We start from the raw sequence: 12,217 nt of genomic DNA, 5'->3' as shown, positions 1-12,217 counted from the left end.
ATATTTTAAAGTTGATAAGGGAATAGAGATCTTAAAATTTCTCATCAGAAGAAAGCAATTTGTAACTGTGTGATGATGAATGTTAACTAGACTTACTGTGGTGATCATTTCTTTATATAAACAAATCATTTCAGTGTACACCTGAAGTTACTGTAAATTTATGTTAATCATATCTCAGTTTTTAAATGACTGATACCTAAAATGCAAGGTTGTTGTGAGATACTAAAAATCATATTAAACAAGGGGTCAAAAAATATGAAAATCTGCAAAGACAGTGCCAAATACTGATGAGGATGTGGAGTAGATATGGAACAATGGGTACTTGAAAGTTTTTGGCAGGAGTATAAATTGGTACAATCATTTTGCAACTTGGCTTGACAATTTTTCTTGAAGTTAAACATACACATACCTCTGACTCTGTAATTCCACCCATGCTAACTGAAAAATACCATAAAGCAAAGATTATCCAAGAATGTTTGTATACATTATACTTTTAGATATATACTTAAAAGAACTGAAAACAGATTAAAAGAGATATTTTTATATCAATGTTTATATTAACATTATTCACAATAGCCAGAAATGGAAACTACCCAAGTGCTCACTACCAGATGAAAGGAAAAACGGTATGTGGTTTATATATACAATGGAATACTATTCAGCAATGAAAACGAGCTTATACATCCTACATCCTGGATAAACCTTGGAAACATTATGCTAAGTTAAATAAGTCAAAGGCGAAAGATAAATAAAGTACAGTGGAGGTTACCCAAGGGTGGGGGTAAGGAAATGAGGAGAATGAGGGAGTTACTGCTTAGTTGTTATGGAGTTTCTGTTTGGGATAATGAAAACTTTTTTTTCAATTTATTTATTTATACAAGCACTGGGTACAGTCAGAAGCGGGAAGGTGAGAGAATTCACCAGAGCCAGAGCGGAGAGCAGAACAGACAGATTGACGAAGTACAATGCTGAGGGGAGCAGTGGGCAGCAGGAGAGGTCTGCGTGCCATGTGGGATCCTAGCCCCGTGGCCGGGGATTGAACGGGTGCTGCAGAGGCTGCGGGCAGCTTCGCAGTCCAGCTCTCAACCACTGTGCCACCAGGGGAGGCCCGAAAACATTTTTTTTAATGAAAACATTTTTGCAAATAGAAAGAGTGATGTTTGCACAGCATTCAGTAACCTGAATTATATGGTTAAAATGGCAATTTTTGTACTGTGCATACTGTATCATAATAAATATTTTCAGAAAAAGAAAATGTGCGCAGAACCTTTTTCCTAAGAGCCCAAAATTAGAAGTAAATCAAATGTCCATCAATGGGTAAATGTATAAACAAGTTAAGGTACAGCCACACAATATAAAAAACTACTTGGTAATAAATAGAAATGGACTACTGATTCATGCAATAAAATAGATGAATCTCAAACACTGAGTAGAAAGGGGCCAGAAACAAGACTATATTCTGTAGGATTCCACTGACATCAAGTTCTACGACAGGAACAAAAAGTCAAACAATGGAAGGCAGTGAAACTGAAATAAAATAGGAAGTTGAGAAAGCAAAGGATGAAGAAGCAGAAGCAACATTTATCACATCTTAGCAGCCCATGGGAAATTTAACTAAAAGATGACTGCTCTTCCATTAGAGAATTCTCTTTTTAATTACATGAAAAAAACAAGCCCCTCAATTTAACTGCTGTTCTTGATTATATCTTGGGAAATATTATTAAATATTCTCATGCTTGCATAAGAAAGAAAAACACCTATCAAAATTGTTTGGAATATTTTTGCTTTGCATTTATCTGTCTTATACTTTTGATAAGCATTCCCAGTGTGTCCAGTTTCAGGGATTTTGTATTTTTAGGTATCAGGTTTACTAAATGCTACCTCTACCTATTTACAACAATTATTTCCTTTACTAAGGACTTTTCACATTATCCAGTTTCTTTGATAGTTTGTGTAGATTACCTAAGTTTCTCTAAAAGTCACCAAATGTCCATTTAAGTATCAATAACCATTTTTATTTCTTTGCAGTCATTTTAATTGGGATTTCAATCTTTGATTATGTTTTTGGAGATCCAGCTATCTAGCAACACCAGAAGACACAGAACGTTTATTCTTATCAGAGTCCTTTTGACATGGGCATGCAGGGTCACTGCCTGTCATTTTCTGGAATGATTTTAGGGGCAGGAAGGGCACAGAGCTGGTTCTGTGATCCAGCAGACAGGTAAAGGAGGAGTCCTGGAGCCGTCGGTGGCTTTCATTTAGCTTTACATATAGTGTGGCAAACAGCTACACTGGCAGACACGAATGCCAGCAGGCCTCCTAGCCCCCTGCAAGTCTTCACTCTGGGCTTCTCTGGCCTTCTTTCCCCCTTCTCTCTCACTCCCCTGCTTCTCTCGGTGACTATAGCCAATACTCCTCCCATGGCCCACAGAAGTAAACAATACAGCTTACAACAGTGTAACAACTGCAGGTGCCCCATCAGGCAGGGCAATCCTAATGGTGGGAGGGCAGAAAAGCCTGAAAACCATTTGCCCTACAATTCTATTGATTTTATAACCTCTGGTCAGAAGTTATAACCTTGGCTCTTAGGATAACTTTCTATATGAGTGAGTCTATCCTTCAGTTTGCCATTCATTCTACTCTAGTTAAACTGTGAGCTCAAAACAAAAAGAACAAATCTCTGCCCGAACTCATTTTTTTTTTTTTTTTGGCACCTGGCTACTATTCATGCTACTTCAAATAACTGTCCTTTTACTTTTGAGGATGGTTTGAACTTCAAAGTTTGTGGTTAAAAAGGATGTGGCTATACCTTTGAAGAGTAGATCAGGGTTCAGAGGTGACTTACAGTCTCTCAGGTGGTCAAATTTCCTCCCTTCCCGCCACTACCCAGGTCCAAGTGGAGCCAGCTGGGTCAATATGCAGCTCCTCAGTGTTCTCTGGTTTGCTCCCAGAATCCCCTCCTCCCAGAGCACTGTATCCAAGGATCCCCTTAATTCAAGAGGTTTAGAAGTCACTTCTATCACCCACCTCAGTCCATGACTATTAATTTTCTCCTGCTGCCTTAACAATTACCACAGGGCCTCCCTGGTGGCGCAAGCAGTTGAGCGCCACACTGTTAAGCTGTCTGCAGCCTCTGCAGCGTGGGTTTGATCCTGGCTGGCCAGCAAGAATCCCATATGGCGCAGCAGCCCTCTCCTGTCTCGCCTGCTGCTCCCCTCAGCAGTGTATTTCGTCAGTCTGCCTGTTCTGTTCCCCACTCTATCTCAGGTGAATCCTCTCACCCTCCCAGGTATCTGGCCTGTACTCCAGTTCTTGTATAAATAAATAAATAAATCTGTAAAAAAACAAAACCAAAAAACAATTACCACAAACACAGCATAGTAACCCATTTGTTGCCTGACAATTCATAGGTCAGAAGTCTGGGTGGGCTCATCTGCTTCCTCCTGCTCCGCACAAGGGTGAAATCTAGCTACTGACTCTTGTCTAGGAAGAATCCACTTCAAGGCCCACTTCAGAAGTAAACAACAGAACTTTTTTTTTTTTTTAATAGAGGCATGTTTATTTATTTATTTGTTTGTTTGTTTGTTTGTTTTGTTTATACATGCACTGGGTACAGTCAGAAGCGCGGGAGGGTGAGAGAATTCACCAGAGCCAGAGCGGGGAGCAGAGCAGGCAGAAGGACCAAAGCACACTGCTGAGGGGAGCAGCAGGTGGCAGGAGAGGTCTGCACGCCATGTGGGATCCTCCTCTGGTGGCCGGGGAGCAGCCAGGGATCGAACCAGTGCTGCAGAGGCCGCGGGCAGCTTCGCAACCCAGTGCTCAACCGCTGCGCCACCGGGGAGGCCCAACAACAGAACTTTTAACAATGTAACAAATGCAGGTGCCCATCAAGCAGGGCATTCCTAATGGTAGCAGGGCAGAAAGCCTGAAAACTATTTACCCTACAGTCCACACCCCTCAGGGTTTTCTGCTATGCAGTCTACATATACGCTATATACAATTTTCCCTTAACAAACATAAACACTGCAGTCATGGCCAACAAAAGAAAATATATACATCACAATATAACTGAACACAAAACAAATACAGCAGAACACAAATGAGTCCAGGCAGGGCACAAACTGAGTGGCAAAAGACAATTATTGGCACCAGATGATCCAACTCTTCTGCTGCCTAAGGCATTGCTCATGCAAGGGAGGGGAAGCACTCAGGCATCTGCTGTCACGTTACAGGGCAGAGAGAGGGGCACCCCAGACCCCCCCAAACCTGCCTGCTCTAAATAGGTTCTGCCATCTGCCGCATCAACACAAAACATACGACTTTTTTTTTTCATATGAGACTTTAATGGGAAGCAACTTTAATACAATTAGGAAACAATACAGGTAAGGCAAAGAACATAGTTTCTAAATCAAGTACCCAAAGTTACCCGTCCCCTCGTGGATAAAACTCCATCCAAATGGGATTGGCCCAGAGCAAGGCCCCAAAGCCTGCCACAAGTCTAAAGCATCTTCCAGTGGGGACCCACAGAAAAGGGTCAGAAACAACCAGACAAATCTGGAGGGAAAAGAGCAAAATCAAAATCAAGACAAAAACCGCCATTGTCACCTCCCCACAGGTCTCTCACCTAGATCTGTGTCACCCAGTCCACGACCAAAAGGCAAGTGTAGTTTCCTCACATGTCTCTCGTCTCTATATGCCTCCTTCAGGGCTCCTTCTGGCTCTCCATCCTGCTTCCTTCCTTCCTCAGTCTCCTCTACAGCTTCTTCTCTCTCTGCTCAGCTCCATCCTCCTTTTGCGTGGAGCAGGGAACCTGGAACCTCCCTATTTCCTGGGGACCACCCTGTTAAAATCTCCACTTTTAATTTTCATTCCACCATATCTATGGTGGCACAGATGTCAGGGTATATAGTCTTAGGAGGCAGTCTTTTTTCAGGGTTACAATGTGTATAAGAGAAGCAACAATTAGTCAGCAACATTGTCCATGAATGTCCAGTAGGACAGTTTTCCATTCTGGAAAACAGTCCATTATCCAAGCCAAAAGAAAAAAAAAAAAAATCTGGCGTCATTAGCTAAAACAAGACAGCAAATATATTAAAATCACAGGAAAAAAAATTTAAATAGGCTCAACTTATGTAAAAAACAAGTTTTCTCAACCTTGATTTCAAATTGTTTCAACAGCATAGCAAAAGTTTGCAAACTAAATCTACTTTTTAAACCATATTACCCATCTTCGCATAAAATCACAGGGCAGAATAACTGAACAGCAATTTTAGCTGGCTTTGTTGGAATACTCCATATAGGATCAGAGCAAACTCTTGACATCTGGTCCACATAGGCTTCAAGAACAAAGTTGGTCTCACCAGACTCCACCTGGGCTTCCTCTTCTCGAGGGTACCATGGCTTTTTCGTTTTCTGGGTTGTCCAGTCCTGCCAATGGAGGCAAGCTTCCTCACCTTCTTTGGAGGTTTCTGGAACCCTACAAACAAAGCAGCAGGTTCTCCTCTTCTTGGTTCAGCTCTATTTCAACTTCCTGGAAGAACTCCATTCAAAGCCACACAATGAAAGTCATCTCCAATTGTTTATGTTTTAAGCAGAAAAAATACCTATGGAAGTTATGCAAAAACAGACACTGCCATGAGTAGTAAAAATTACTACCACTATTTTCATGCTGTGTTGGTATCAAGGGGTAAGAAAACACAAACACAAGTTAGCTCTGCTGAAAAAAGAAATAATAATAATTTAACATTGCTGCAGGTCCTGGTCAGTCAAAAGAAGAAAACTTTGTTGAATCAAAACAAAATGCAACAAAATTTCCAGTATTATGTCAAAACTTAGTAAAATCAGGTGTATCTTCAACAGTCTTTTCAATCCTTCATAGTAAAAAATTTTTAACCCATCAAAAGTTCCATCAATAGGAATCTGTTGAGGCCTGTCCCCCCTATTTTTTTACAGAAACAATTTCTGTAGATATCAACAAAGTATACAATATTACAAAGGCGACAATCACCACTGACAATTTACATACCTATCAGGTACTGAGAGGTTGTATACATGTTTTAGAAAACCAATGTTAACATTTCTATACATGTCAAAGTTTTACCATTTTCCCAAGTGACAAGGCTTCCCTTCTAGTTTTACTTTACTGGGTAAACCAAATAGGACAAATTCATCAAATGCCTTTCCCAGGAGGAAAGGGAGAAACTTTGTGGAGTGTCTCAGGAGTTCTACTGAGGTTCCACAAAATTTCCTTAGATCAACCAAATGACAGGCTACCAAATTTTTTACTTGAATTTAAATTTCTGGGAAGTTTTGCCATAAACATCAGAAAACAACAGCAACAACAATATTCAATCTCTATGAAGGCACCGGCTTAGCTCAGTAGTACAATGTTGACAATCAAACCATAACCTTTAGTTTGTTTCTCATAACTGGAGACTATTTTTTTCAATGTCTGTAGGCACCTTGTATACCAATTTTTCAACCTCTAGAGGCCAAGACAGTTAGACACAAGGACATACAGACATACAACATATAGACAGTTTTTTTCTAGTTATGACACATGGAATATCTTATGTAACTGCACTTTTGCTCCATAGGCTCAGACAAAAATCTCAAACTCCAAAAAAATGTGGAGTGTTGCCGGCAGAAATCACAGGTTCCAGTTGTCATCCTGTTATAGGGCAGCCCCGATACAAAATGGGGTGCCTGACTGTGGGTCCTCACCCATGTGCTTAAAAGGACTTATCAATACTCTGCTGCAGGCACACACAAAAGGTTAATAAAAGGTTTATTTACAAGGGAAGGGCAAATGAGGAAATGTACAGCTCAGGGAGAAAAATGGGAGACAAAGTTTTAAATGCGTCCTACCCGATGCGCCAATCTGGAATCCCAAATGGCACTCTGAGAGCTGGCCGCCAGCCAGGAGCCGTGAAGCCAGGAGGCGAGCGACAGAGCTAGAGACCCCAAGGCCCACGTGTTTGGTTTTTATACCCAACCTGGCTGCTTAACTCCACCCTCAGGTCCCAGCCACCTTCCCTTTGGTGGTGATGGGATTTGTCTTTCCCAATGTCCTGATGACTTTGGTCTGGAGTGGGGTGGAGTACACAAAGCCTGTATGGGATTAGCTCAGAATATCCTTTCCCCCTAACAATCCTACAAATCTAAAACTTTGAAATAGGAAGAAATAGTTTTATTAATTACAACAGTTATACAGCCTTGTTTATCACTTCAGAGTTTTCAGTGTTCAAGCCTTTTTATTAGAAGCCAATCCTGGGGTATCCTGTACAGCAACTGAAAGAGCAAAATCATCAGTTAACTTTTAACAATAGGAGTCGTACCAGACAGGCAATACTTGGGTTTCCTGGAATATAACCTGAAAAAGCAAAATCAAGATATTAGCAATTAATTTTCAATTAAAAGAAGTTATCTCCTTACTTCTCTTAGCCACTCTGGGACAGAAGCTGAAAAGCAGATTCAACATCAAAGCACAGATTACACCTCCCCCACACTAGGGAGGGACAACAGCAACAACACAGGTATGAAAACCTGGTATAGTTACATCATGCACCATAAAGAGTGCTTTCCACAAGACCTTCCTCAATACTTCTGGAAGCAGAAACTTAGAATCTTGTCTTACACCAGCAATTGAACAAATCCAGGATTCAAATGGCAAACATGCCCAAAACAAATTGTGTAGACAAAATTCACAGCTGCAAATCCTTTCAGACTCAGACAAAATCTTTTTAATTTTTCTGATCTAGACTTTGCAAAATTCAAGTGATCTCCAAGAATCCATCAAGGCTACCAGCAATTACCAGTTACTGCTTAAGGCTACTCTTTCCTTAACACCCAGGCATACATTTGCTAATTTAAACACCACTGCTCCACAGTTGGCTTGCAAAACCCCTCAGGCAGAGGTCAGGAAGTAGTCAAAGTCAAAGCGAAGTCAAAGCAACATATCACTGACCAATCATTATTGCCTTTAGAAATGCTAACAAGACAGCAGAGATCACAGAAAGAAAAAAGGTCCAAAGTCCTAGCAACAAGATCCTCTGAGTTTTACAAGAGCCTGCCAAGTGACCACAAGGTCCAATGTACTACCTAATCCTTTGAGTAAAACTGCTACACAGAACAATTTTTACAAAATCAAATTGCTTAGCAAGTGACTACAAACAAATTACAGACAGACACACAGAATCTTCACAAAGCCCAAGCCAGTTTTCAATAGAAAATCTACATATGAAACAAACACACACACGAGAAACCAAAAATCACATTAGCACTTATGGTAGCCAGCGCCATAGGGAAGCCCAGTTTCCCATGGGGCTGACTAACCATGGATGGCTCTGTCCTAAATCATGTTGGGCACCAAATCTGTTACAGGGCAGGGAGAGGGGCACCCCAGATTCCACAAACCTGCCTACTCTAAATGGGTTCTGCCATCCGCCGCATCAACACAAAACATATGAGACTTTAATGGCAAGCAACTTTAATACAATTAGGAAACAACACAGGAAAAGCAAAGAATATAGTTTCTAAATCAAGTACCCAAAGCCACCCGTCCCCTCATGGGTAACAGTCCATCCAAATGGGTTGGCCCAGAGCAAGGCCCCAAAGCCTGCCACAAGTCTAAAGCATCTTCCAGTGGGGACCCACAGAAAAGGGTCAGAAACAACCAGACAAATCTGGAGGGAAAAGAGCAAAATCAAAATCAAGGCAAAAACCACCAATGTCACCTCCCCACAGGTCTCTCATCCATATCTGTGTCACCCAGTCCACGACCAAAGGCAAGTGTAGTTTCTTCACATGTCTCTCTGCTCCATGTGCCTCCTCCAGGGCTCCTTCTGGCTCTCCATCCTGCTTCCTTCCATCCTCAGTCTCCTCTACAGCTTCTTCTCTCCCTGCTCAGCTCCACCCTCCTTTTGGGTGTGGAACCTGGAACCTCCCTATTTCCTGGGGACCACCCTGTTACAGTCACACTCCAGGAGCCGTCAGGCTTCCTGGCCTTCTCTGGCTGTAGTCTTACCACAAGCCACACACCGAGTCCCCCCCCCAGGATGTGCTCACTCTTGGATTGGCAATTCTGTACTCTTTGGGGGACCACTGGAGAGGTAGGAAGGGACAGTGCAGGATCTCTATGATCCAAGCAGACGGGGTAAAGGAGGAGTCCTGGAGGCCTCAGTGGCTTTTCAGGCTTTTATTGGGATTTTACTGGGTACACAGTGGGGGGTATGCAGGGGTGGGGGGGGGACAGGAGGCTGGCAGGCCTCCCAACCCCCAGCAAGTCTTCACTCTACCTGGGCCCTCCAGCGTTCTCTGGTGGCCTTGTTCTCTGCTGCTCTTGTGGTTCTGCTGGCGTCCCTGTGATGCTGCCCTTATAAGCCCAGTCTTAGCCCAGGTGAATCCCATCTACATATGCCCACACCCTACTCCAGGTGCCCGCCATCAGACATGCATTCCGGGCCTTAAGGATCCATCATCAATCCTAATGGTGGGAGGGCAGAAAAGCCTGATGCTTTTAATTTATCCTACACTGCCCAATCCTCAGGGTTTTCTGTCTGCGGTTGCTCAACACTCGGCTTTCATAGCCACTAATGTGACACAGACCCCTGCACTCAGGCCAACCCTCTGCACATGCACATGGGTCAGGGATCCGTGGATACAAGCTCCACATGGAACTATGAAAGCTGAGTGTCTTCACTCTGGGCTTCTCTGGTGTTCTTTCTCCCCTGCCTCTTCTCTTTCTTCTGTTTCTCTTGACAGGTATCTCTATACTGAACCATGGCCCTTAGAAGTAAACAACAGAACTTTTAACAATGTAAAAAATGCAGGTGCCCCATGAGGCGAGGTGAGGCAATCCTAATGGCAGGATGGCAGAAAGGCGGGAAAGCCATTTACCCTACAACTTCATATACGTTGCTCCATTCTTAATCATAGCTGTAAAATACATTCAGAATGTGCACAAAACAAAATGAACATCTCAGTGGTTTATTATGAAGCAAATACCCATGTAACTGCCACCCAGGTCAAGAGCCTGCCAGGGCCCCTGAAGTCCGTCCCCCTCCCTCTCTCTACCTTGCCTTTAATGATAATCATAGTCTTGTTTTTCTTTATAGTTTTACCATCTTACATACTCTTAAACCCCAGGGTTCCATTTTTTCTCATTTTGATAAATATATAAATAGGAACATATAGAATGTATTCTCTAGTGTCTGACTTCTTTGAATCAACCTCAACAAGTGTGAGTTTCACACACTTTGTCCTGGCTATGAGGTGTTTGTTCCTTTTTGGAGCTGAGAATTATTTCATTGTGTGAATGTTCCATAATTTACCCATTCTCCTGTTGATGCATGTTGGAGTTGTTAGCAATTTTGACCTATAGACACACAGGAATTATCTTTCTTTTTTCTAATTTTATTGCAATATATTAAAGTATACTCACCTGCATATATTAAAGTGTGTAACTTTATCAGTTTTGATACATGTAGACACCTGTGAAACCATCACAACAGTCAAAAAAGTAAGCATGTCTGTCAGCTTCTTGTCTACTTTTGGATGGATGGATAGATGAATGGATGTATGGGTGCATGGATGGGGAGGATGGATCGATGGATGAATGGGTGACTAGAAAGACTCTCACATAGTGTAGTTTCCTCTCACCATTTTGGATGTACTTCCTTGTATGCCTTCTAAAATAATGCTAGACTATTCATACATTAGCTCACTCAAAGGGCCTGTTCTGGTGCCTGGGCAGTCTGGCAAAGCCAGAAGCTTGACTAGCTGTTGAGAAATGACCAGCATGCCCTGCATTGTGTGTTGTACAGAAGTCCCTAGATGCACCACTCTGGCCAAAAAATGACAGATGAAATGGGAGGACTGTTTCTTAAGCCTCTCCTTCTTTCTTATCAGATACACTCCTGACCACAGCCACCACCAGTTGAGTCACAGTTCAGAGTACGTCAAAAAGAGATCAGTAGTTTCTCAAATAGTTTATCAGATCTCATTTGAGCTGCCCATGACCACTTACTCAAAGTTCCCAAGCCGCAAGAGGAGCACACCTTTACCAAGGCTTCTGTTCTGAGAAATTAATATTTTACACCACATTTTATTGCATCTTTTGCTCTCCTTCACATTACTTCTTTTTTTTTAGCAATTAAATTCTTTATCATTTTGGAGGGAAAAAATATAGGGGAAAAGTCACATGTCAATAATCAATGATGCCAAGCTTCCAAGACATAAAAATTTCCTTGTTTTAAAAGGGATGTCTTCCTCAGTTTCTGTTTAATCAATATGAATAAAAAGCAGCTGCTCCTTTACCAGCAAAAAACTGACCTATGTCTGGGAAAACAATATGTACTCAGAAGAAACTAACCCAAGGCTGGAAGACCAAACAATTCAAGTGTGAAGAGCTGAAGCTTCCAAACACAGCCACTGTTTTCTGTCATGCATCTTTATCTCAGTGATGACATGGCCACTGCCCAAGTGATGACATGGCAGGGATCCCAGCATGAAGCAGCAGCAGAAGTCTATGAACACTGTATGGTGACAGTGGCTCACAGTCTCCAGACTCATAGCTCGGTGTGGTGGGCTTCTGCTTTCAACAATTCACTGGGCTTCATGAAGATGCCTTCCGTAGCTTTCCAATAGTTGTTCTGACTTGGCTGGGCCATGCCATGCACCTCTTTTTGTCCACTGATGGGTCGACCATATTGTTCTCCCATGACAGACAGCAGAACCTCAGTGGAGGAATGCTTGAACCGCACTTCTCCATCTCTCACCCAGTAGGGCCCATTACAGAGCACTGCCAGTCATCCAGATAATCACCTTCTCCTTCCTCACCAAAAGCACTCACTTCCTGGTTTCTAGAAAGAGGTGAGGTAAAGTGGTGACTATGGAGATTTCAGCCAGTGTTGACATGTGTCAGCCTGATGGGCTGGCCACATTTGATGGGGGTTCCCCTCTCACATAGTCTTCCCCGTATCCTCCAGTAACTGTTGCTGTCATCCACAGAGGTTACACCTGTCACTGATTGTTGCCCACTACCTGACCCATAGCGCACGTCGTGTGAGTGCAGTTGCACGTTGTGGCACGTATTGAGAAGCTTCACCACAGACCTACACGTAACCACAGGCACATTGGATGCTCCTATAACACTCCATAAACCCCTGAACAACAGTAATGGCACCACAGCCATCCCGGCAGCTTCGCCGAGCCCCCA

The 12,217-nt window shown here is 42.6% G+C and overlaps 1 pseudogene; it reads right to left on the bottom strand.

The window, feature by feature from the left end:
- Positions 1-11,477: 11,477 nt before the first annotated feature.
- On the bottom strand, positions 11,478-12,217 carry LOC119259880 (stromal cell-derived factor 2-like; annotated as a pseudogene).

Source organism: Talpa occidentalis, unplaced genomic scaffold, assembly GCF_014898055.3.
Source record: "Talpa occidentalis isolate TD23 unplaced genomic scaffold, MPIMG_talOcc4v2.1 talOcc4.5, whole genome shotgun sequence".
Lineage (NCBI taxonomy): Eukaryota > Metazoa > Chordata > Mammalia > Eulipotyphla > Talpidae > Talpa > Talpa occidentalis.
This window is presented reverse-complemented; position numbering and strand designations above follow the sequence as displayed.